This window comes from Rhinolophus sinicus, chromosome 16, assembly GCF_057876585.1.
Source record: "Rhinolophus sinicus isolate RSI-liver-muscle chromosome 16, RSI-T2T, whole genome shotgun sequence".
In the NCBI taxonomy this organism is placed as follows: Eukaryota; Metazoa; Chordata; class Mammalia; order Chiroptera; family Rhinolophidae; genus Rhinolophus; species Rhinolophus sinicus.
In genome coordinates, this window is record NC_142516.1 from 87,140,959 (window position 1) to 87,166,292 (window position 25,334).

Genomic DNA, 25,334 nt, shown 5'->3' on the forward strand with positions numbered 1-25,334 from the left:
GGTTGTGTTAGCTGAAAGCCTGGAGGTAGTTCCAAGACTGTGCCAATGGGAGGAGAATGCACACGGAGCCTGCCATTCCTTCTAAGTTGAGGGCCTGGAATGAAGGTTCAAATGCAGGAGCAGCTGTAATGTTCAGGGCAGGATACCACAGGAGGGGGCTGCAGAGGGGTCCCCTGAGGCTCCAGCCCAGCACAGATCTGTGTGTGCACAAAAGGAAATAACTTAAGGACAGAGAAAGAACAGTGAGGGAAGTGAAGGTAGCAAAATCGTCCACATTCGCACAGAGCTGGGGGCAGCTGTGGTTCCACTGTAGTGACAAGGGCACTGTGAGGATACACGCCTTAGTAGTGTGGCTAAATTACTTGTAGATAAGAGACCTAACAAAACTTTAAAGGAAGTTCTAAAGTAATCTAACTGATGTCAGGTAACATAATTACAGGCCTGGAAAGTAACCCAGCACTGTTTAAAGGAATACAACAAAATCCAGAAGGCAAAAATGTAACATTCACAGTGTCTGCCACCCAATCACAAACTACCAAGAACACACAAAGCAGGAAGATGTGGTGACTGACAACCAGAAGGACACGAAGAAATATACTGCATTATTCTCATTATATACAGTTCCAGGAAAGGTGAAAATATCATTTCAGAGAATGACCAGTGGTTGCCAAGGCCAGGAATGGGGGAGGGGATCACCTGCAAATGGGCACCAGGGGGTGTGTCGGGGTGATGGAAATGATCCATATCTTGAATGTGGTAGTGGTTGTATGATTACATGGCAAAACTTATGATAATGTACTCTTAGAATTGTAGTTTTATTTTATGTAAATTATACTTTAGTAAAGCTGACTAAAAATATTGAATCAAGTGCAAGCTCCAAAGGAAAGGCAATAATAATTCTTTCTTGTTCTGTTTCTGAAACTCTGTATGTTAGGCTTTTCTACCATGCTCCATTTTAGTCTACCTTTTCTCTATTTTTCTCTATAGTTTTCATCTCTGTTCTGCGGTCCGAGTCCTCTGGCTTCCATAGTATGTGGAACACTATTTTCTCTTGAACTGTGTTGAACCTGCCATCAAACTCATCAATAAAATGGTAAATTTCAGTTATTTATTGTTATGTGTAGGAGTTCCATTTATAAAGTAACACTGAATATTTTAAGTGTGTTTCTTGTTGGTATGCAATTGGTTTTTGTTTTAATCCAATCTTATGTGGTTGTACTTACAGATGGCATTTCCTATTCATTTCCCATGCTTCTCTCTGCTTTTGTTTCTCATAAACAAAATTGGCACTAATATCAAATCACTCTTGATAAAAGAATGGAACCTGAAAACAATATATTTTCATCATGCAGCACCCTGTCTTTACTGATATTATAATATATGTAATATTTATAAATATATACTTATACATGTGTTACATTTAAATTTTATTCACGTCTTTCAAAAACCTATGAAAAACTTTTTAATTATATTTATTATTTTATTCCAACCCACATAAAAATTTTCATACTCTCCAGTTCTTCCCATAAAGTTGTTTCCATATGCTATAATTTCCTTTCATCTGAAAAGCTTCCTTTAGTATTTCTTATAATACAGATCGGCTGGTAAGAATCTCTTAGCTCTTGTTTATCTGAAAATATTTTTGTTAAAATTTTATTCATGAAGCATACTCTCATGGGATATGAAAATCTTGGTTGTGCATTATTTTTAATACTTTAATTTTGTCATTTTAATGTCTTCTGGCCTCTATAGTTACTGTTACGATGTCAGTAATTGTTTTCCTGTATGTAATATGTCATTTTTTGGGGGCTTATTTCAAGGTTTTGGCATTATTTTTAGACTTTTAGCAGTTTGACTATAAAGATCTTAGAAGTAATTTTTGTTGTTTATATTGTGATTGGGGTATCTTGTACTTTTTAGATCTATAATTTTTGTAACATATTTGGAAAGTTCTTTGCTAGCATTTCTTCAAATACTTTAAAAAAAAAAATTATTGAGGAATATTGGGGAACAGTGTGTTTTTCCAGGACCCGTAAGCTCCATGTCAAATCATTGTTTTCAATCTAGTTGTGGAAGGCCCAGTTCACTGGCCAATGTGGGAATCGAACTGGTGAACTTGGTGTCATGAGCACTGCACTCTAACCACTTAGCCAACCATCCACCCATTTGAATACTTTGTTCTTCTTCTGTCTCTTTTTCCACTTCTTTTTTTGAATTAAAGTTTATTGGGGTGACAATTGTTAGTAAAGTTACATAGATGATGTAATACAGAATTGTACACCTGAAATCTATGTAACTTTTCAACTTCTTCTAAAACCCTAATTAACTTATTTCATACAATTAACAGTCTCTGAGGCTCTATTCACATTTCTAATTTTTTTTTTTTTTTTTTTTTTTTTTTTTTTTTTTTTTTTTTTTTTTTTTTTAATTAAATTTATTGGGGTGACAATTGTTAGTAAAATTACATAGATTTCAGGTGTACAATTCTGTATTACATCATCTATAAATCCCATTGTGTGTTCACCACCCAGAGTCAGTTCTCCTTCCATCACCATATATTCGATCCCCCTTACCCTCATCTCCCACCCCCCACCCCCCGCCCCCGTTACCCTCTGGCAACCACTAAACTATTGTCTGTGTCTATGAGTTTCTGTTTCTCATTTGTTTGTCTTGTTCTTTTGTTGTTTTTGGTTTATATTAGATGATGTAATACAGAATTGTACACCTGAAATCTATGTAATTTTACTAACAATTGTCACCCCAATAAATTTAATAAAAAAAATAAAAATAAATAAATAAATAAATAAATAAATAAATAAATAAATAAAGTATCTTTCCGTATGTTTAAAAAGGATATTTTCTACAGATCTATCCTGCAGTTTACCAGTCCACTCTCTTGTGCCTGACCAGGTGAATAATAACCTATTGCTAATTTTCTGTTTCTCCTAGGAAATAGTATTTTGGGGCTCTTACCTGAAAGCTCATGGTGTTTGCATGGCCCGTTCTCTTAGTCCTTTCCTGTATTTCAATGTTTGTATTCCCAGACTAATGCTTAATTACCTGCTTCAATTTGTCTAGAATGTCACTGTAGTTTTGCTTGTCTTTGTAACCTCTCACCCCTACTATTTACCCTCACCCTGACCCACCTCCAGCATCAGGAAAAGCCTACATGAGTACTGATAGGCTCACCTCTTTGTGATGACCTTTTCTTCAGGCTCTTCTCCTCTCAAATCCGGGCTGGCCTTGTGCCTCTAACTTTCAACAATTGTGTCTCCGTGTGTGTGAAATTGCTGTAGTTATCTACCAGTGCTTTCGTGTCCTTAAAAATTGGCACATACTGAGATGAGGGAAGTTGTGAAAAACCTGGGCCTCACATCAGCACCATTCTCCTTCTCTGAGCATCTTGGTCACTCAAGCTGTAGGTGCTTTGGCTGTTCGCTGCTCTTGCTGAAAGCTCTTGTTGCTGTTGTTTTAGTATAATCAACATTTTATAGTTCCAGGAAGCTGACAGATTTTGATAAAATCTACTCCATTGTAGCCAGAGGCAAAGATGCATACATACCAGTTCTATTGCTCCCACCTAGATTCCAGTCCATGCCATCTCTCATCTGGACCTCTGCTTCTGCCTGAATACGAGTCCCTGTCATCTCTCACTGGGACCTCTGCTCCCAACTGGATGAGAGTCCATGTCATCTCTCAGCTGGACCACTATTCCAGCCTGGATGGAAGTCCATGTTATCTTTCACCTGGACTACTGCTAAGACCTGGATGGAAATCCCTTTGACTTCTCACATAGACTTCTGCTTCCGACTGGATATGAGTCCCTGTCATCTGTCACCTGGACCATTGTGTCCACTTAGATGTGAGTCACTGTCATCTCTCACGAGGACCACAGCTCCAACTTAAATGTCAGTCCCTGTCTCCCTCACCTGGACCACAGCTCCTGCTAGGATGCAAGTGCCTGTTATTTCTCACATGGACCACTGTTTCTCTCTGGATTGAAGACCCTGTCATCTCTCACCTCGACCACTGCTCCAGCCTGGATGCAAGTCCCTGTCATCTTTCTACCGGAACACAACTCCCATCTGGATGGGACTCCCTGTCATCTCTCACCTGATAGACCGCTCTAGCTTGTAAACGAGTCCCTGTCATCAGTTACATGGACCACTGCTCTCGGCTAAATGTGAGGCCGTGTTATATCTAATCTGGACCTCTGCTCATGCCTGGATGTGAGTCCTTTTGTTCTCTCACCTGGACCACTCCTCCCGCCTGGATGGGAATCCCTGTCATTTCTCACGTGGTCCACAGCTGCTGCCTGGATGAGAGTCCCTGTCTTCTATCATCTGGACCTCTGTTTCCGCCTAGATGCGAGTCTCTGTCACCTTTCTCCTAGACCACTCCTCCTACCTGGATGGGACTCCTTGTCATCTCTCACCTGGTAGACTGCTCCAGCTTGGAAATGAGTCCATCATTTGTCAACAGGACCTCTGCTCCTGCCTGAATGCAAGTCACTCTCATCTCTCACGTGGACCTCTGCAAATGTCTGGATGCAATGCCCTGCCATCTCTCACCTGTTCCTCTACTGATGCCTAGATGGGAGTCCCTGATATCTCTCACATTGACCTCTGCTCCAACATGAATGTAAGTCCCTGTCATCTTTCTGCTGGACCGCTGCTCTGGCCTCAGTGGGAGTCCCAGTCATATCTCATCTTAACTATGCTCATACCAGGAAGAAAGTTCATTTCATCTCTCAACTGGACCACTGATTCCAACTGGACGTGAGTCTATGTAATCTCTCCCCTGGAACACTGCTCCCACTTAGATGGGTGTCCCTATCATCTCTCTTCCAGACCTCTACTCCTGCCTTCATGACAGTCCAGTCATCTCTCATCTCGACCACTATTCCTGCCTGAATGCTACTCCCTATCATCTCTCATCTGTACCACTGTTCGCACGTGGATGTGAGTTTCTGTCACCTGGATCTCTGCTACCGTCTAGAGGTGAGTTCCTGTCATATTTCACTGGACCTCTACTCCCGCCTGGGTGGGAATCACTATCATCTCTCACCTGGACCTTGGCTCTCGCCTGGATGGAAGTCCCTGTCAATATTCTCCAGCATCACTGCTTCCATCTGGAAGAGAGTCCCTGTGATCTCTCTCCTGGACCACCACTGCTCCCGCCCAGATTGGATTCCCTGTCATCACTCACCTTGTCCACTGCTCCCGCCTCAATGCGGGTTCCTGTCATCTCTCACCTGGACCACTTCTCCTACCTGTATTCAAATCCCTGTCATCTCTCACCTGGACCTCTTCTTCCAGCTGGATGTGAGTCCCTCTCATCTCTCACCTGGACCTCTTCTTAGGTCTGGATGTGAATCCGTATCATCTTTGACCTGACCTCAGCTCCCGCCTTGGTAAGAAACCCTGTCATCTCTCACTTGGACCTCTGCTCCCATATGGATGTGAGACTCTGTTATCTTTCTCTGGAACCACATTTCCCACCTGGATGGGAGTCCCCTGTCACTTCCCACCTGGACCACTGCTTCTGCCTGTAGGTGAACCCCTCTCATCTCTCACCTGGACTTCCACTCCCACCTGGATGGGAATACCTGTCATCTATCACCCGGATCTCTGCTCCCTGATGGATGCGAGTTCCTGTCATCCTTCACCTGGACCACTGCTTCCGACTGGATATGAATCATTTTCATCTCTCACATGTTCCTCTCTTCCCGTGTGGGAGTGAGTCCCTGTCATATGTCAACTGGACCACTGCTCCACCTGAATGGTAATCCCTGTCATCTCTCACCTGGACCTGTGCTCCCACCTGGATTCAAATCCCATTCATCTCTCACCTGCATCTGTGCTCCAGCCAGGATCAGAGTTCTTGTCATTTCTTACCTGGACCACTGCTCCCACCTAGATGGGAGTCCCTGTCATTTCACATGGACCCCTGCTCCCGCCTGGATCGAGTCATGGTCATCTCTCATTGAGACCTCTGCTCATGGCTGGATGCAAGTTTGTGTCATCTCTCACCTGGACAATTTCTCCCACCTGAATGGGAATCCCTGTCATCTCTCAATTGGTCCACAGCTGCCACATGGATGCAAGTCCCAGTCATCTTTCTTCTGGAGCACTGCTCCCACCTGGATGGGAGTCACTGTCATAGCCCTGCTACCTTAACCCTGCTACTGCCAGTCCCTTTCATCTCTCATTTGGACCACTCCCTCGCCTGGATAGGAGTCCATGTAATCTCTCACCTGGACTACTGCTTTGCCAGATGGGAGACTCTGTCATCTATTACCTGGTACACTACTCCAGCCTCGATGAGAATCCCTGTCCTATGTCATGTGGAGCACTTCTCCCATCTGGATGGGAGTCCCTGTCATTTCTCACCTGGACCATTACACCTGCCTGGATGAGAGTCCCTGTGATCTCATTTTTGGATCATTGCTCCCACCTAGATTGTTTTCCCTGTCATTGCTCACCAGGACTACTGTTCCCACCATGGTGCAAGCTCCTCTCATATCTTACCTGGCCCCCTGCTTCCACCTGGTCTCAAATCCATGTCATCTCCACCAGGACCCCTTCTCCAGCCTGATTGCAAGTCCATTTTGTCTCTGACCTGGACAACAACTCCCACCTCTGTGAGAAACCCTGTCATCTCATCTGCACCTCTGCTTCCATATGGGTGTGAGTCCATGTCATCTTTCTCTGGGACCACAGCTCTGGCCTGCATGGGAGTCCTTGTCGTCTCTCACCTTAACCCTGCTTCCGCCAGCACGCAAATCCATTTCATCTCTCACCTGGACCACTTGTCTCTTCTAGATGGGAGTCCTTGTCATCTGTCACATGGTTCCCTGTTCCTGCCTAAATCAAGTCACTGTCATCTCTCACAAGGACCTCTGCTCACACCATGATGTAAGTCCATGTCATTTCTCATGTGGACAACTGCTCCTGCCTGGATGGGAGTCTCTGTCATCTCTCATTTCCACCTCTGCTTCAACATTGATGCAAGTCCCTGTCATCTTTCTCCTGGACCACTGCTCCCACCTGGATGCAAATCCCTGATATTTCTCACCTGGACCACTCTCCCGCTTGGATAATAGTCCCTGTCATCTCTGACTTGGAGCACTGCCCCCACCTGGGTGCAAGTCAATGTCATCTCTCACCTGGACTACTTCTCTCACATTGATGTGAGTTCATGTCATGTCTCATGTGGACTGTTGCTAATGCCTGGATGGGATTCCTCTCTCACCTGGTTCTTTGCTTCTGCCTGGATGCAGTCCCTTTCATCTCTCATGTGGACCTCTGCTTTGGCCTGGATGCGAGTCCATGTCATCCCTTACCTGGACCACTGCTCCGACCTCGATGTGAATCAGTGTTATCTTTCACCTGGACCACTGCTCGCACCTTGGTGGGAGACATCCCTGTCATCCCTCACCAGGACCTTGGCTCTTGCCTGTATGGGAGTCCTTATCATCTCTCTTGTGGACCTCTGCACCCTCCTGGATGGGAATTCCTCTCATCTCTTACTTGGACCACTGCTCCAACATGGATGAAAATCCATGATATCTTTCTCCTGGAGCACTGCTCCTGCCTGGATGGGAGACCCTATCATCTCACCTGGTACAGTACCCCAACCTCGATTGGAGTTCCTATCATTTGTCACATGGAACACAGATCCTGCCCAGATGCAAGTCTCTGTCATGTCTCACCTGGACCTCTGCTACTGCCTGGAGGGGAGTCCCTGTCATCTCTCCCCTGGAACATTTTTCCTGCCTGAATGGATTCCCTGTACTCTGTCACCTGCACCTCTGCTTTCACCTGAATTGGAGTCCCTGTTATCTCTCACCTGAACTAATATTCCCACCTGGATGTGAAGCCCTGTAATCTCTCACCTGGACCATTGCTCCCGACTGGATGTGAGGTCCTTTCATCTCTCTCTTGGACCACTTCTCCCACCTGAATTTGAGTCCTGACATCTCTCACCTGGACCACTGCTCCAGTCTCCATGCAAGTTCTTGTCATCTCTCACCTGGATCCCTGCTGTTGCCTGTATGTGAGACCCTTTCATATCTCAGCTGGACCACTGCTTCTGCCTGGATAGAATTCTATGTCATCTCTTACCTGGTACACTGCTCCAGTCTAGATGCATGTCCCTGTCATCTTTCACATGGACCTCTGCTCCTGCCTAGATGTGAGTCACTGTCATCTCTCACCTGACCTCTGCAAACACCTGGATGAGAGTCCCTGTCATCTTCCACCTGAACAACTGCTCCTACCTGGATGAGAGTCCCTGCCATCTCTCACTTTGACCTCTGCTCCAACTTGGATGCAAGTCCCTGTCATCTCTCACCTGGACCACTGCTCCCGCCTGTAGGTGTGTCCCTGTCATATCTCTCCGTAATCTATGCTTCCACCTGGATGTAAGTCCCTCTCATCTCTCACCTGGACCTCTGCTCCAGCCTGGATGGGAATCCCTGTAATCTCCTACCTAGACCATGGCAGTCAGCTCTAAATCATCACCCTGCTTGTACCTTTGCCCTTATATTCTCAACAAAGCAGCCACAGTGACAGCTAAAAAAAAGAGAATTCTTCAGGGTTTGAGAAGGAAAACAAGTCTAAAAGAGCCTCCATGACACCGCCAGGGTCTCGCTGTCCCCTGGCCACCCTGCACTTCCCCTTAACCACTGGGCTTCTGGCTCTTCCTGGAACACCAGATACCCTCCCACTTCATCTTTGCTGAGCTGACAAAAAAAATTCCAGGAATTTTTTGCTGACAGCAAAAAATTCCTGGAATGCGCTTCCCACACAATCTCACAACTAATTTGTGCATCTCTTCTAAGACTTTGCTTAAAGTTATCTTTTCAAAACATTGAAGCCAATCCTTTACTAAAATGGAATCTTCCTCAGCCTGGTGCTTTGATCCTACCCTCCGCCCACCAATTCGACTTTCTTCTTGTGCTTCATCCATAATATTTATCATTTTAAAGCATAACATGAAATTTGCTATTCATCATATTTAATGTTTTCCTCTTTATCTAAACCCTGTCCTGTCCCCAGCTGGGAAGTTAAGCCTAGGATGACTAGAATCTGTGTCTGTTTTCTTTATTGATAAATAGTCACGCACCCCATCATGACCTTTTGGTCAATGACTGGATGCGTATAGGACAGTGGTCCCATAAGATTATAATGGAGTTGGAATATTTCTGTAATCCAGTGACATGGTAGCCATGAAAACGTGGTAACACAATGTATTCCTCATGCATTTGTGGTGACGCTGCCGCTGGTCTGTGAAAGCACAGCTGGGCTGACTGCAGCAGTGGGCTGTACCATTCAGGTCTGTATAAGTTCACTCTGTAAGGTTCGCACAGTGACAAAATCATCCAACAGCACATTCTTAGGACGTATCCCCATTGCTAAGCTGTGTGTGACTGAATGCTTGGAATTTTAGTAGAAATGTTCAAAGGATCAGATGGATGTGAACACAGAAATATGTTGGTAGAGAAGGGCAATAAAAATTTCTAGTAATTAGGGAACTTCATTCATTCATTACTTATTTATTGAGTATCAACCATGGACCAGGTTACTAAAATAATAATAAACAAAACAGGCAGTTGGAGCTCAAAAGCCTTTCTTTAAAAGAAATATATACATAATATGTGTACATGTCACATCATCACATTGTACACTTGAAATATCTTCCAATTTTACTTGTCAATTTTACCTCAAAACAACTGGGAAAAAAGAGTTATTAACTTCTGTCCTAGTATTCTTGGTATGGTTGCAAATGATCCCTCATGGCTTAAGAATTCCTTCATTTTCCACTGAAGAAAAAGTAGGATTGTATTACTGAGTCACAGCTATGAACACCTTCCCCAGAACTGGACTTTGATTAGCCATGCACCATGGCCCCAGGAAAGCTGGCGCACAAGTTAATTGTCAAGGAGCATTTAAATATTAACGAACAGCATAGCACACATCAAAGGAAAGCATCACACTCAAGCAAAGAGTGAACTGATTGTTATTTTTACTTCCAGGTTATTTACAATACACAGATTATAATGCTTCATGCTACTCTAGTTCAGATACCACCAACACTATTGACAACATATTCTGTTTTTAGCTTCTGTAGAAGTTTATTCTTTGTTTCTTATCACTTTAAGAAAAATGGCTACAATTACTATATTTGTGGATTCAGAGTGGGTGCTTTAGGTACTCGCATACTGTCTGTGACCTAATGTCATAGTTATTTCTGTTTTGTGTATTTGTCCAAGGTCATAGAACTATCTATACAGTTTGTGATTTAAACATATGATATCATCATGTATATCATATACATTTATCCGTCTATATTTATACCTGTCTAATTACTTACATTATATGTCTAGATATATTACCCACTTATCTAAGAGCATCTCATCCATGTTCCTCTATCACTCTTCATCTAAATATTTAACCAGTCTTGAAAATAACTACTGAGCTGCAATCATAGATATCTGAAGACAAAGTAGAAAAGTAATCTGACCTAATTAATGTATTTATTATCTCCTCTATTTAACAAGTAAAGTTATGGAAGACTGTTTGCAAAGTTTGTTTGATCATATATTAACATTTTTTTCATTATTTTCAATTTTTCAAAACTTTTCAAAAGTTGCATCTACTTCCATTTCTGCTGGGTTGGAGAGTTCCCACATTACAGTTTAGGAACACGTTCTGTTAGGACATATCTAAGGCTTTCGATTCCTCAAAGCTAATGTGCTTCTCTTCACACAACACCAACTTTGTAACCCTGATACCTGTAGACTTTATATCTGTCCACCAAAAAGACATAAGAGGGAGAGAACTGGGATTGTGACAATATTTTCTTTTTCCCTGCAAAACCCTCTCCAAGGAGGACATAGCTGAATGACACAGCAAGAAATTTTAAGTAGTTATGTAATACTTGTCCCTGATGTTTATTCCCTTGAACATAACCCAGAAGGCCAAAGTTAAACCTGTACATCTCCCCTGGTAAACAGTTTCTGAAATGTTTTCAAAATAACTGATCATCATATTTGTCTAATTAGAAACATCCCTTAGTTATTTTCTAAGTGAGGCAGTTGTCCCAGCATCAAGACAACTGCAGAGTGGTCAGTGGATGCACTGACAGCAGGAAGAGGCTGAAGTCGACAAAATACTCAGGGAATGGGGTCCTCACACAGCTATGGCATTAAGTATATTGTGTGCTTAATCTTAGTGACAGCTGTAATCATCAAAAGTTAGCAGAGAGATAGACAACAAACATGCCCACCTCCATGACCAAAATGATGGACAGTTTCTCTGTGTGATCCATGGACAAAACCACCTCATGTTCTTTTATGATTATGTGAAAAATGCAGTTTTCTATTACTTATTCCAATCATTGAACCAGATTCTTTGTGGGTCCTAGGAATCTTCATTTTAGTAAGCCCACCAGGTGAATCGTAATGTACACTAAAGTTTGAAAACAACAACTGACAGAGATTAAAAAACAAGCACGAAGACCTCTAACATCTGTTGATGGTGAGTGGTGTTGACTCATTCTTCCTCTGTTCGATCTTAAATTGAACTTTTGTAAATAGAGTTGCTTGTGTTTATACTACATCTTGTAGTTTTTGCATGGTGTTCTGGGAATCTGTCTGTTGGGAAACCCTTGGATGCACTGTGGATGTATTTTGGAAGAAAACACTTGGCTATGTTTATCCCAGTGAAATTAGAAAGAGCTGGAGATTGAGATGGCAGGGAGTAAAAAATAATTAACATTAACATTTATATTTAAGACTAAAACATAGGATAGAAAACGAGAAACATTTTGGTGATGTTTAATATGCAGTTGAAGGTAATAGGAGTGTTTCCAAAATATTTATGCAGTTGGAATGCCATGACTGCTAGGTAGTATCACCACCATCATCACATCACCACCAGTATCTGTGTTGTGCACTGCGCTTTACTAGGCTCCTTTGCACGCATTATCTCATTATACTCTCAAAACAATCTGAGTTGTTTCTGGACAGATCTTTCCTCTCCTAATATGACTTCCCTTGTCCTCTTCAGTGTTCCAATTCCAGTGAGTGTCATATTTATCCACCCAACAGGCTATGCCAATAGTGTTGGAGTTACCCGTGGCTACTCTCTCTCATGCCCCTTCCCCTACAGCCCCTCCAGGATGCGCATATCTGATGGGTTAAATTAATTGCCTGAGGAAGCCATTTACATACTCCTAAAGATATCTGATAGATGAATACAAGAAGCCCAATGCAGTACCTCATGTGTTTACAGACCTGCTAGCGCCTTGACGATCAAGTTCAAACACCTGATATTTGCTCACCGAAAACAACAAATAAATGACAAAACGCAATCTCTTTCGTTGACCAGAAAAAGACCAGAAAAAGGTATCAAATGAATTAGTAATGACATCATGTTGCTGCTCCAGCCAGGGTGGCTGTCAGAATGCTCGCTCCCACTGGCCGTCACAAGCACTGTCCGGTGGTCCATGTTCCCTGAGTCTTCCAGGCGCTCCCACTGGGTAGAAGTCCCTCAGTAAGCATCCCACCCACTGACCTCCACTGCCATCAACTCATGTGTATTTTATTCCGTGAAAATCAATGGTGTTAATGAGATTTATTATCTATTATTGTTATGAGTTGAATGCTTGTTTCCCACCAGATTCATAGGTTAAAGATCTAATCCCCAATGTGATAGTATTTGGAGGTGAGGCTGTTGGGAAGTGATTGAGTTTAGAGGTCATGAGGGTGGGGTCCTCATGGTGATGTCAATACCAACATAAGGGAGGCACCTGTCTCATACGTGACATGAAGAGGCTTCAGCACAGGAAGAAGATGTTGTGTGAGCACACCAAGATGGCAGCTGCCTAAAACACAACAGAAGAGGCCTCAGAAAGAAACCTATCCCTCCAGCACCTTGAACCTGGGCTTTCCAGCCCCCAGAGCGCTGAGAAAATTAACTTCTGTGGGTTAAGCCACCCAGCCTAGGATATATTGTTATGGCAATCTGTGCTGACTATGACAATTAGCTACCTGAAATTGACAGGATCTTCTAATCAATTAGGGTGCATGGGAGATAACAGGTGGATGGGAGTGAAGTAAAGAGAGATTCTGTCGAACTCAGCCTGAACAACTGAATATATTCTGTTACTTACTAAGGAAAAGGAAACAGGAGAGCAGGTCTGGGGAGGAAGATCAAGAATTGGTATCGGATGTTATTAAATTTGAAACATCTAAGTGGAGACATTAAGTTGAAAGTTGGATATTTGAGAGTGGATCTCAGGTTCAGGGTGAAAGCTAGAGAAATAAAACTGAGTTCCATCAGTGAATATACAAAATTTAAAGGAAAGTGTGGTCAGTTTTGTCAAATGTTGCTGAAAAGATGAGTAAGGAAGATATACATTGACTGTTGGATTTGACATAGTAAGGTCTTGCTGGCTTCCATAGTTCCAGAGGGTGGTAGTGGATAGGAAACCTTAGGTTCAAAAAAACATAGACTCACACAGAGTATGTAATTATGTAACATTCCCACCCATAAGCCACTCTCATTGGAGACACCCACAGCGCCATTTCCTGTGGCCTGGTGTCCATAGTGTTGAACCTCCTAGGCGTGATAGTAGGCAAAAGGAAAAACAAATCAAAAACAGACTATTTGATTTAAGGACAAAACTATAGCAGTTTTTCCCCCTCATATTGGCAAAATTTATTATAGTTAGTTCCTGGCTCATTTGGTCATTAACATGCACATCTTTGCTACTATTTTTCCGCCTGTTTTTATTCATTGATAATTTTTAAATTATTTATTTTTCAGTTACAGTTGCCATTCAATATTATCTTATATTAGTTTCAGGTGTACAGCACAGTGGTTAGATATTTATGTAATTTTTGCAGAGATCCCCCTGATAAGTCTAGTACCCACCTGGCACTATACATAGTTGTTACAATATTATTGACTATATTCCATATGCTTTACATCCCCCTATTTTGTAACTACCAAATTGTACTTTTTAATCCTTTTCCCTTTCTCACTCTGCCCCCCAACCATCCTCCCATCTGGCAACCATCAGTTTGTTCTCTGCTATCTATGAGTTTGTTTTTGTTATGTTTGTTCTGTCTTCTAATATATTATTTCTTTAAAGCCCAACATGTATTTACAATGTCTTTTATTTACACTTTATTAAGCAATATCAGTTCTACAGTTTTCTTTCCATGTTGGCAAATAGAATTATCTTTTATTCAGTAGAATATCACAATATAATTTTATGTGTCAGCATGAGAGGAATAATTTCTTACTCATTTTCTGGATTGTTGTTTTTAAAGATTTTTATTAAAATGTAGGGGGATCAAATATATGGTGATGGAAGGAGAACTGACTCTGGGTGGTGAACTCACAATGGGATTTAGAGATGATGTAATACAGAATTGTACACCTGAAATCTATGCAATTTTACTAACAATTGTCACCCCAATAAATTTACAAAATAAATTAAAAAAAGAAAAATGTAATTAATGTACAATATTATATTAGTTTCAGGTGTATACTATAGTTATTCAACATTTACATACCTAAAGAAGTGATCACCATGATAAGTCCAGCAACTATCTGACACTGTCCCATGCTATCACAATTACATTGACAATATTCCCTATGCTGTATATTACATCCCCATGACTTGCTTGTTTTATACCTGGAAACTTGAACATCTTCTAAATAGCATTTTTAAAAATATTGATTTACACGGATACTTTGAAGAATTTAATGTCAAAAATTAAAAGGAAATCCCATTAAAAATGGAGGGCCGAAAAAGACCTGTTTTGTTTTTTTTTGTTTTTGTTTTTTTTTTTAATCAGATGTATTTGCAGTATGTTTTTAAAGATATTTACCCACTCATTGATGATTAGCAGGACCATGAAAAAAAGAAAGTCAATTATTTTCTGCTATCCAGAATCAAGTAAAAAACTCATCGCCATTTCCCTCAATTCAGAAAACTACGAATGAGTGGTTTAGGATTAACAAATAATGATGGGAGAGGTGTGCTTTCATGTATCTATGTGTTAATAGCCAATTTTTGAAAAGTGATTGCAATAGAAATTAGTTACAAGAAGGACAAATAGAGCCTTACTGGTTTCAAAAAAAACAAAAACGAAAAACACTGGTCAAGGGGACACTTTCAGTCTGATTCAAATTCAAGGTATGTACAGGTACTGGGGCATTGTGGTCAGGAGGCAGAAGGGTTTCCTCTCCATCTTAATAGTAAAGTAAAACTCCTAAATTCAGAGTTGCTGAGAGACATTCAAAGTGCCCTGCAGTCCACTGTTTGTGCCCCTGACAGCAGGTGTGCTGCTCAGGTGGTTGATGGCCCATCCCCAGACCTGTGGCCATCGCGTAATCTGTGACAGTCTGGGTCAAGAGGCACCCTGGCCTCTAGCCTGGGTGTCAGCCTTAAGACAGTCCATCGGGTGGGCTCTGCTCATATGTCCTGGGATAGCAGGACCAGCAACAGCAAGTGACACGTTATTCCAAAGGGACAAGCTGACTTCAGGACAAGACTGTCCAGAAGTTGGTCCAAGGTCTGTCACAGCCAGTGGATAGTAGTGGGTGGGCAGACACTCAGACCAGACTCCTCCATTCAAATATCAGCTTTAGCACTTCCTGCAGAAGGATGTTGGTGACCAATCTGTCTATACCCTGGTCACCATATCTGTGAATGAGGAAGAAGGAAGCTGTGGGAACAGAACCCCAGAAAGTAGTTTCCAGGCTCTCGGCCTCACGTGGAAAGGTGCTGGCTCAGGTAGTAAATGGCCATCAACCGTGATTGGCTGGCCATCAGCTGTGGCTAGTTGGCCGTCAGCTGTAACCAGTGAGCCATTGGCCACTAATATAATTGCTGTGGCTAGGCTAGCAGAGAAATGGGGGCTAGCAAGAAGATGGTGGCTGAGCCTGCAAGCGGCGCAGTGAGGGTTGAGAATTGTGTGGCTCCTGTTTCCTGTTTCTCCAACCCAGCCACCAGCAAGACCACAGTGGTATGACTCCCCTACCTATGGCTCCGTGGCTGTTCCTTTTTGGCCTCACCATGTCCTGCGTTCTTATGTGGGGAGCAGGAACAGAGACCCCGCTGGATGCCCCGCACAACAGATGCGTTCTTCGAGCTGTGTTTGGAGGATGTACCAGACTGGAACCAGCGACATTCTTGGATCAGTGCAGGCACATTCCATGTGTTTGCAGTCACACTGCAATGAATTATGCAGGGTGAAGAGCCCATTATGGCCCCTGTAATTCAACAATGGTGGAAGGACCTGCAGCCCAAAGCCCCAGTACGAGGCCTGGAGTTGCAGTGGGAGGAAGGGAATGACAAGAGATGAAGACTGTCAACAACCCAGGGCGGAGGGCAGGCCAGGGCTGCGTGTTCTAACACTTGGGGGGACGATGCGTTTCCACTGGCAACGTGTGTCTGCAAGTCACCAGGTGGGTATTCAGCGGGACACCTGTGGCCCTGTTTTGCCCCATTACATCTGGAAACCAGGCCGCACCTCAGAGCTGGGAACAAAGGTGGAAAGACCCAGGCTGGTTATTACTAGAACAGTTTTGCACCTTTAAAAGAAATAACTTCAAAGTTTGTTTATTCAGAAGCAAATATTTTATGCTCAAAATGGTAATCCATTTTTTCAAAAAGTATAATAATGAGTACTAGGCAGACTTAAAGCTCTTATTTTTATCTGTGGCTCAGACTATAAAAGTGAAAATAATTTAATTGTGTTTTGCTTTTTTCTGAAAGGGATGAGAGTCTAAAGTCCTTTTAGTTCATCTTATTTTTTTTCTTTTAAAATACATAGTACAATTTAGTGTTAGTCTTCACTTTCAGTACCTCAGATCCCTAGGTAAAAAGACCACAGACCTGGGCTGGTGTCTACTGGCTACAGGTGGCCACTGAATGCTTGCATTGTGACTGGTGAGGCTAAGCAACTGTAATTTTAATTTACTAATTTTCACTTAAATAAGGAAACCAATACTCTACTATCTTATTGAAAACTTTACGTACATTTGGAACAACTTGAGCACATGAATCTATTTTTTCAAATGTAAATTTTATGAAACCTAAATACAGATCAAGTATGTCCAATGAAAATGTAGCATTCAAATTGAGATGTTATTTAAGTATAAAATACACAACAGATTACAAAAACTCAGTATGAATAACAAAATGTATGTTATCTCATTAAAATATTTTATATTGATTCTATACTGAAATCACATTTTGGATATGTAGAATCAAATAAAATGTAATATTAAAATCACTTTCACCTGTTTCTTTTAACTTCCTTTTTAATGTGGATACTAGAAAATTAAAACTTATGTTCCTTGTGTTCCATTTGTATTGGACAATGCCCTAGTCTCCAGGAAAGAACACATTCCTCAGAGGATAAAAAATTGTAAATCTAAATCAAGGTTTATATTTTAATATTCAACCTTTGCTTGAAAAACAATTTGATGTGCATATCTCAGGAACAAATTCACACTGTGATTTGTACAGTGGATATAATTGGTTCACCCATATATTTTGAGAATTTACAGATCTTACCTCATTTACATGAGTCTCATAAGAAACTATGGTGGTCAACTTGCTTTGCTTTATTACTGTATCAGTACATAGCATATTTATGACTAAGATATAATTTAGTACTACAGAGGTTTGATAACTAATTTTCTTGGATCATTTGAAAAATAACAAGTGTTAGGTAGTTTCTGTTGTGAAGGAGAGTCCTACTTTACAAAGTCTTTTTATAAAATCATAGACTTAATTATAGTACCATTTACATACATATATAAATGATATGCTATGTGTAACTTACATTTTACTTAACATGTTAAAATTCTTTCGTAACTAAATGCCAAAGTCACTTCAAAAAAATTACATCATGTTAGGCATTTAGTTTCCCTAGTTTCTATTTTTAGTGTACATATACCACATTGAATAATGTATGATCAACCCGAATTTCTTATATAAATAGGCATTTGTTCCTTTTAGAACTAACTACTAACTGCTGAGTAGGAATTCAGCTATTCATTACTAAGTGCATGTCTGAAATTTTATTTATACTGAATATATGGAAAATAATTAAGTAGTACATTATTTCTTCTTGCATTATTTATTTTAGTTTTATTATGGGAGTATTTAAACATGTCATAAAGCAGTTCAATATAGTGAATTCTAACATAGCCATTACCAAGATACATCACCTGTCAGTATTTTTCTCTTTTTCCATCTCTGTCCCTAAACATTGTTCCAAAGTATCATAAAGCATACTGTTATAATACCTCAGAAAATATTCCCTAATATGGACTCCACATGCAAGAATCATTTTCAAGTCGGCTTGTTTGAATCAGGATACAAACAAGATGTACATTTTTATGCCTTTGGAGACTCTCTCCACAGTTGCCACGCCCCACACCTCACCCAGAGGCACAGACCACACCTCTGCACGGACCTCGGCTCATTGGTGTGTTAGCTGTGCGTCAGCTGGATCTGCTTCTCTCAGCAGTTGGACTTTTACATAAACACTAATCCATAATGTTTTGTAGAATAAGCATTTAGCTTCGAAATTGGGTAAAATAAAATTTCTATTACTTAGCAAATAAAGACTAGAGAATGCGAGATGAGACATGGAAAGTAAAGGAGTAAAGAATGAGTTTACTTGAGGATTTAAAAATTTTTGTGTGTATGTATGTATGCATTTATTTATTTAGCTACAAAGGGGAAATGCCAAATGGAGTTTTAACTGGGAGACTAAACAGGTGCAAACGAACTTAAAACAACGTGCCAAGGGGGACGAACTGATAAGAGCCAGGATCTGAAGGTGTGGAGAGGGCCACACCAGCAAGCTGATCACACTGTCTCTCCCGACGTGATCCCTTTACCCACCAGAGAACACCCCCACCACACAGGGCAGATGCTCACGCCTCTGTGCTGATCCAGGAAGAGTGTGCAATGATGAAGGTCTTCTTGTGACCTACGTACATCTTGGTCGAAATGCCTAGGTTGAGACTGGCCCCAGAATCCTTATTACCAGCCTCTTATGCAGTGATTCAGCCTGAGGACGAGAGAGCATCTACTCAAACACTGTTGGCCTGTCTCCTTGACCTTGTTGTAGCTTGAGCTGCCCATGGAACCAAAAGTGCCATGAGTGCAGAGGCCCTGCTAGCTCTAGTTGTTGAGTTCCTCTATAGAGTACACGTTCTCTTCTGTTGAGCCGAGTAGTATGTGTGTCGGTGTAAACTGTGCACATGTCTAGTACCATGCTGCTTGAACAGTAGGATGCTGATGTTTGCTGAGCCTAGGTAACTCCAAGATACTGGAAGTTTAAAAATAACTTCCTTCTCTCTCCCACAAAGTTATACAAAATAGAGGTGTTTCCCCAAAAATAAGAGATGTGAAAGATTCTGTTGCAGTCACAAGGGTAAATTGCTAATGGTTTGAAGGAACTGAAAAATGGAATCCACTCACTCTTTTCCTGGGAATTCATGGAACACCCATAGAATTTATTGAGCCTTCAACAGACCCTCTTTCAAAATTTATTCTGGAAAATTGTGTAAGCTGCAAAAGGCCCCATCAAAGCAAGGTGGGCCAGTGATTTTTCTCATGAAGGGTACAATTTCTCAGGAAAGCCTCCCTATCTCTCTCTCTTCACACCTCACTCAAAATTTCTATTTCCTTCTAAATTCAGGAGTCCAGTTTTACATTTCAGGTCTTAAAAAATGTTATCATGGTTTTGCTTTCCACCCCCATTTTCTGTTCTTTTTAGTTGTAAAGAAATCATAAATTGAAGAACTTGCCACATTTCACATGTCGTATCTCCTTATAATCCATAGAAAGAGGGTCAGTGCAGAAGGAGCCTGGATGTCCCTCCCTGGGAAGTTTGCTAATCCCAATTAATCCGCATCTGATGAGAGATGGCTGTCTGCTCCGCCAAAGGAAACCTGCTAAACCTAAACTAGGATCAAAGGTTTTAAGAATCTGAGCTACAATGAAAGACAATGACAGAATTGTTAAACATGACTACATTTCATCATAAAAGATTAGTTATTTACTGTAGAATTAAAGGGCTAAAACGAAATTAAAATCCATCAACCATTTTCATTTAACCCAGGCAAAAATCAAACTGTCATAGTGACATAGAAAAACTTGGCCCTTTCTTCAGACTTTTTTTGTCTTTGGATTGTAATTATTGGTGATAATTGCATTCTTGCTGCAGACAGATTAGGAAAAAAGTAATAATTGTTTTTCACACGGAGCCACTATTACTGGATGATTTGCAGGAGTTCAAAATTATCAAATAGGGATAATATTTACATAATAAGACATATACTTAAAACAGTAAGAAACTTGAGCTGTCTGATTTTCACACATACATATACCATTTCATGCATAAACTGGTAAACAGAACATATTTTCTCAAAAATCTACAGCTAATGATTCATATTATGAACTATAAAGAGTAAAATGTATGTCATTAGAAATTAAACAGGTTCCTCAAGCTATAGTATTAAATTTAACCATTGAAAATACTTTAAATAAAATAGAGTTTGCCCAAAAAAAGATTGTTACAGTCTTCACGTCTTACATAATAGGTATTCCAGAATATGCTGATGTGCATTGTCTTTGGAAATCACTTAGATTTAGGCATAATTTACCTACAATATAATATAGCCATTTCGAACATACAATTTAGTCAGTTTTGACAGATGTGTATACACATGTAACTACCATGCCAATCAAGACATAGAACATTTCCACCACTGCCAAAAGATTTCTTGTATCTCCAACAGTCAGACAATAGCGACTCTACTTTTTGTCACCATAAGTTAAATGTTTTTCCTAGCCTTTCATATATACATGGAGTCATATAGCACATGTGACACTCTTTTCTTTCTGGCCTTGTTTGCTCAGCATGTTTTTGATAACCATGATTACATGTATCAGTAGTTTATTCCTTTTGCTTGAGGAGCAGTATTCCATTGCACAAATGTGCCGTAACTTGTCCATCTGTTCTCTAGCTGATGGACATCTATTATTCATAGAGTCTCTGTGGACATTCCTATAGAAGTCTTTTTGGATATGTATTATAATTTCTCTTGGGCAAATATCTGTGTGCAGAATTGTTGTGTCATATGGTAAGTGTATATTTAACTTTATAGTACTTCCAAGATGCAATGTGAAGCCCTGTCCCTTTGCGTCCCCACCAGTAGTGTGTGGGGATAGTTTCAGCTGTTCCACACCCTCACCAGCACTTGGGATCCCAGTCTTTTGTATTTTAACTATTCCACTTGAGGTGTGGTGACACTACACTGTGATTGTAATTTGCAATTCCCTGTGATAAATATGTTTTTACTATGTACATTGGACATTTGCCTGTCGTTTTCCAAAAGGTCTGTCCAAGCTTTCTTGCCATCTTATTATTAATGTAGGTAATTTTTTTTTTATTAATTTATTTATTTTTAATTAGTTTCAGGTGCACAAGACAAAGCAAAACTTAGACGTTTCACTTATATGCGGAATCTAAAGAAAAGAATAAGTGAATGAACTAATCAGAGACAGTTTTGGAATCATGGAGGAAAAACAGAGGGTTGCTAGAGGGGCGGGGGGGTGGGGATAAGGGGAAGGTGAGAGGTTTTGAAAAATAGTCGGTAACCACAAGATGGTCATGGGGGTTTAATGTAGGTAATATTTATTTATTCTACATAAAAGTCCTTTGTCAAATATTTGAATTGAGTTTGTTTTCTCCCTGCCATTGGCTTTTCATTTTCTTAACTGTTACTTTTGAGGAGAAAAAGTTTATCATTTTGATGGAATCTATACATCTGGTTTGCGCCTTTTGTGCTCTAAGAAAATTTTGCCAATATCATTCATATTTTCTTCTGTCTTATTTGCTAGAATTTTTGTAGTTTTATCTTTTATATTTAAACATGTGATATTTTCTAGCTTATTTTAATGTATGCTATGATTTAAGGATTAAGGTTTATTTTTTTTCCTTTGTGGATATCCAGTTGAAAGGGCTATACTTTACTCTATTGAATTACATTGACAAAGTCTGTCATAAGTAAATCGATCGACCATATATGCATTGATCCATTCCTGGACTCTTTTCTGCTCCTATTTGCTTATCCTTACATAAATACCATTATGGCATGATACTGTAGCTATATAACACATCTTGGAATCAGGTAGGTTAAGTACTGTAATTTTCTTACTTTTTTTTTCAAGATGATTTTGGCTATCCTCTATTCTTTTAATTTTTGTAAACTCTTTATAATTAGTTTGTAAATTTCTGTTATTTAAAAAAGCTTGCTGAGATTTGTATTGGGATAGCATAGAATCCAAAGTTCAATGGTTCTCAAAGAGTGGTCCCTGGCAAGCAGCACAGAACTTGCTAAAAATATAAATTCTTAATCCCCACCACTTATCTACTGAATCTGAAAATCTGGAGGTGGAGACTTTTCTTTGCACTATTGTTGTCATACACTTTATTTCCACAAATAAACCACTGTCAAGTCCAATTTAACTTAGTTTTAATTCTTTTCTTAAAACACACTTTTTCTCAGTCATTGCTAGAATATTAACTATAGTGGCATAATATAATTTAAAATTTAATTAATTGAAATTAGATAATATTCCATTTCCTCTCAGTATAGTCCAATAGCTGATTTTGGTGGAAGATTTAATTATTTAAATTTATTTCAATGAATAATGTTAATGAAAAAGAAATAATTTCTATGTGTGTAGCAGCTCTGATTATATATAGAATGATGCAAAATTACATTTATTATAAAACATTTTAAACTTTCTTTTTCATTTCAAACACACTTGGGAGTAAGGTATAAAAAGGGAGTTGTTGCAAAGATGGTGACAGTGACTCCTATACATCAGGCAAATGAGAAAATGTCCACATCAAATTGGGCAGGAAAGGCTGAGACATACTCTCACCGTAAACCACACCCCCAGCACAGTGCCATACAATCTACAGAGTACCCCCAATTCCCAGTTTTTCCTTGGGGAGTGAAGGGCTTGGACCCTGCATCTACCAAACCAATTCTTAATACTTCCACCTGAGCAATGGGCCCCAAAAAACTATTAAATATGAAAGCCAACAGGATTTGTGGAAATGAGACCTGCAAGTCCATAGCTAACAAAGACATAATATGGGTGCAAACTTACTCAACTCAACTCCCAGGTTCAGTGCAGGGGGGAACAGGCAAAAATTACCCATCTTCTGGTCTTTCCCTGAATAGTGTCTATTTTCGTACTTTAAAAGCTGCTACCTGAGGATCAGGGTTCTAAATTAACACTCATCTAAAAGCTGACTGCAACCTTCCCAGAGATCAGGGAAGCCACAGACACTGTTCACCCTCTCCTTTTAGCCTATTCTGAGTTATCTGTATCTCTCTGTAATGAGTTATACATGTTTGGTATCCCAGTTTTGGGGGCTGCTGCCTGAGGGACAGGTCCCTGGATCATCTGGCTCTGACAGTGAAGGTCCCATAGGATTGTAACAAGCAAGTAGTTCTTAATGGACTCAGGAAACACACCTCTATCACCTGGCACCAACACAGTGGGAACAGGCAAAGATGCTCACATTCCAGTTCTTCCCAATGAGAGCCCTAACTACATACTTTCCCAGTTGCCATGTGAGGGTGCAGCTTCCAACTAGCCTGCAACTAGCTGCTGAGTGTGATCCCTTTAGGACACCAAAGGATCTTGGCACTCTTTCAATTACTGAGAGCCAGGAAAAACAAAAGAGGCAGCGTGGACAATCATAGAGGTTTGACAGGCAACCAGGGCATGGGCTGGGCTAATGGATAAGGTTATTTCCTACATATGAACACTCTGTCAAGACATGGAGAGGTGGCCATTTTATCTAATTGTGGAAATCAACACAGAGAGTCAAGAAAAGTGAAAAAACAAGGGAATACGTTCCTATGAAAAAGAACAAGATAAAACTCGAGAACAGAGCTTAATGAAATTAAGATAAGTGATTTACCCAATAGAGAGTGCAAAATAACAGTTATAAAAATGATAGCTGAGGTCAGGAGAGCAATGTCCAAAGAGTCAGAATTTCAACAAACAGATAGAACATATAAAAACGTTCCAAAAAGAAATTACAGAACTGAAGACTACAGTAACTGAAATGAAAATTCAATGGTGTGGGGGGAGTTAACGACAGGCTAGATCAAGAAGAAAGCACCAGCTAATTTAAAACCAGAGAAGTGGAATTCATCCAATCAGAGCAGCAAAAAGAAAAAAGATTGAAAAAGAGTGAAGATAGCTTAAGGGACTTATGGGACATCATAAAACAAACAAATATTCATATTATAGGAGTCCTAGAAAGAGAAGAGAAAAAGAAAAAGGAGCAGAAAGCTTATTCTAACAAGTGATGGCTGAAAACTTCCCTAACCTGGGAAAGAAACAGACATCCAGATCCAGGAAGCAAAAAAAACAACAAATAATATTAATACAAAAAGACCTACACTGAGACACATTGTAAATCAATTATCAAAATGTTTAGTGTTAAGCATTTCAAGCAAACTGCTACTCTTGCAGGTCAGCTATAACTCTTGTTTTCACAAAATCTAAATTCAGCTAAAATTAGCTTAAGCACAAGGGAAACTTACCCATTCATCCCATCAATTTATTCAGCAAACACTGACTATGAGCTGGTACTGTGTTAGGTCCTAGGGATAGAACAGTGGACCACTAAGAAAATAAACAAATACATATGTAGCATAATACCAAGAAGAGATAGATAAATTTTATGAAGAAAAATAGCAGGGTAAGCAGATATAAATGGTTTGGGGTGGTCAGAGAGGGATTCTCATATACTGAAAAGAAGCTGATGTGTTTCAAAGACATGAAGGACAAGAATGCAGCCAAGCCTCAAAAATAAACTGGACCCTGCATCTCAACACAGTTAACATCATACACATTTCACATTTTGCAATTTTAGCCACCAAGAATATCACCCTGATGTTATTATCTGACCTCACGATTATATATTGTGATATGGGCCAACTCTAGATTGAAACCTGAAACCACTGTGCCCTCCAGATCTAGTGCCTGAATTCTGTTTGCTTGTCTAAGATGAGGTAGGCCAGTTTCTGAACTCCATTCACCACCCTAGGAAGAACTCCTACAACCAGTTTGACTGTTTTCCCTCTTATTAATGTTAATTTTAGCCCATATTTTTCAAGTGCTTCGCACATATCATGCTATTCCAAGCGCTTCGCACGAATAATCTCACTTAACACTTCTATGTGCTG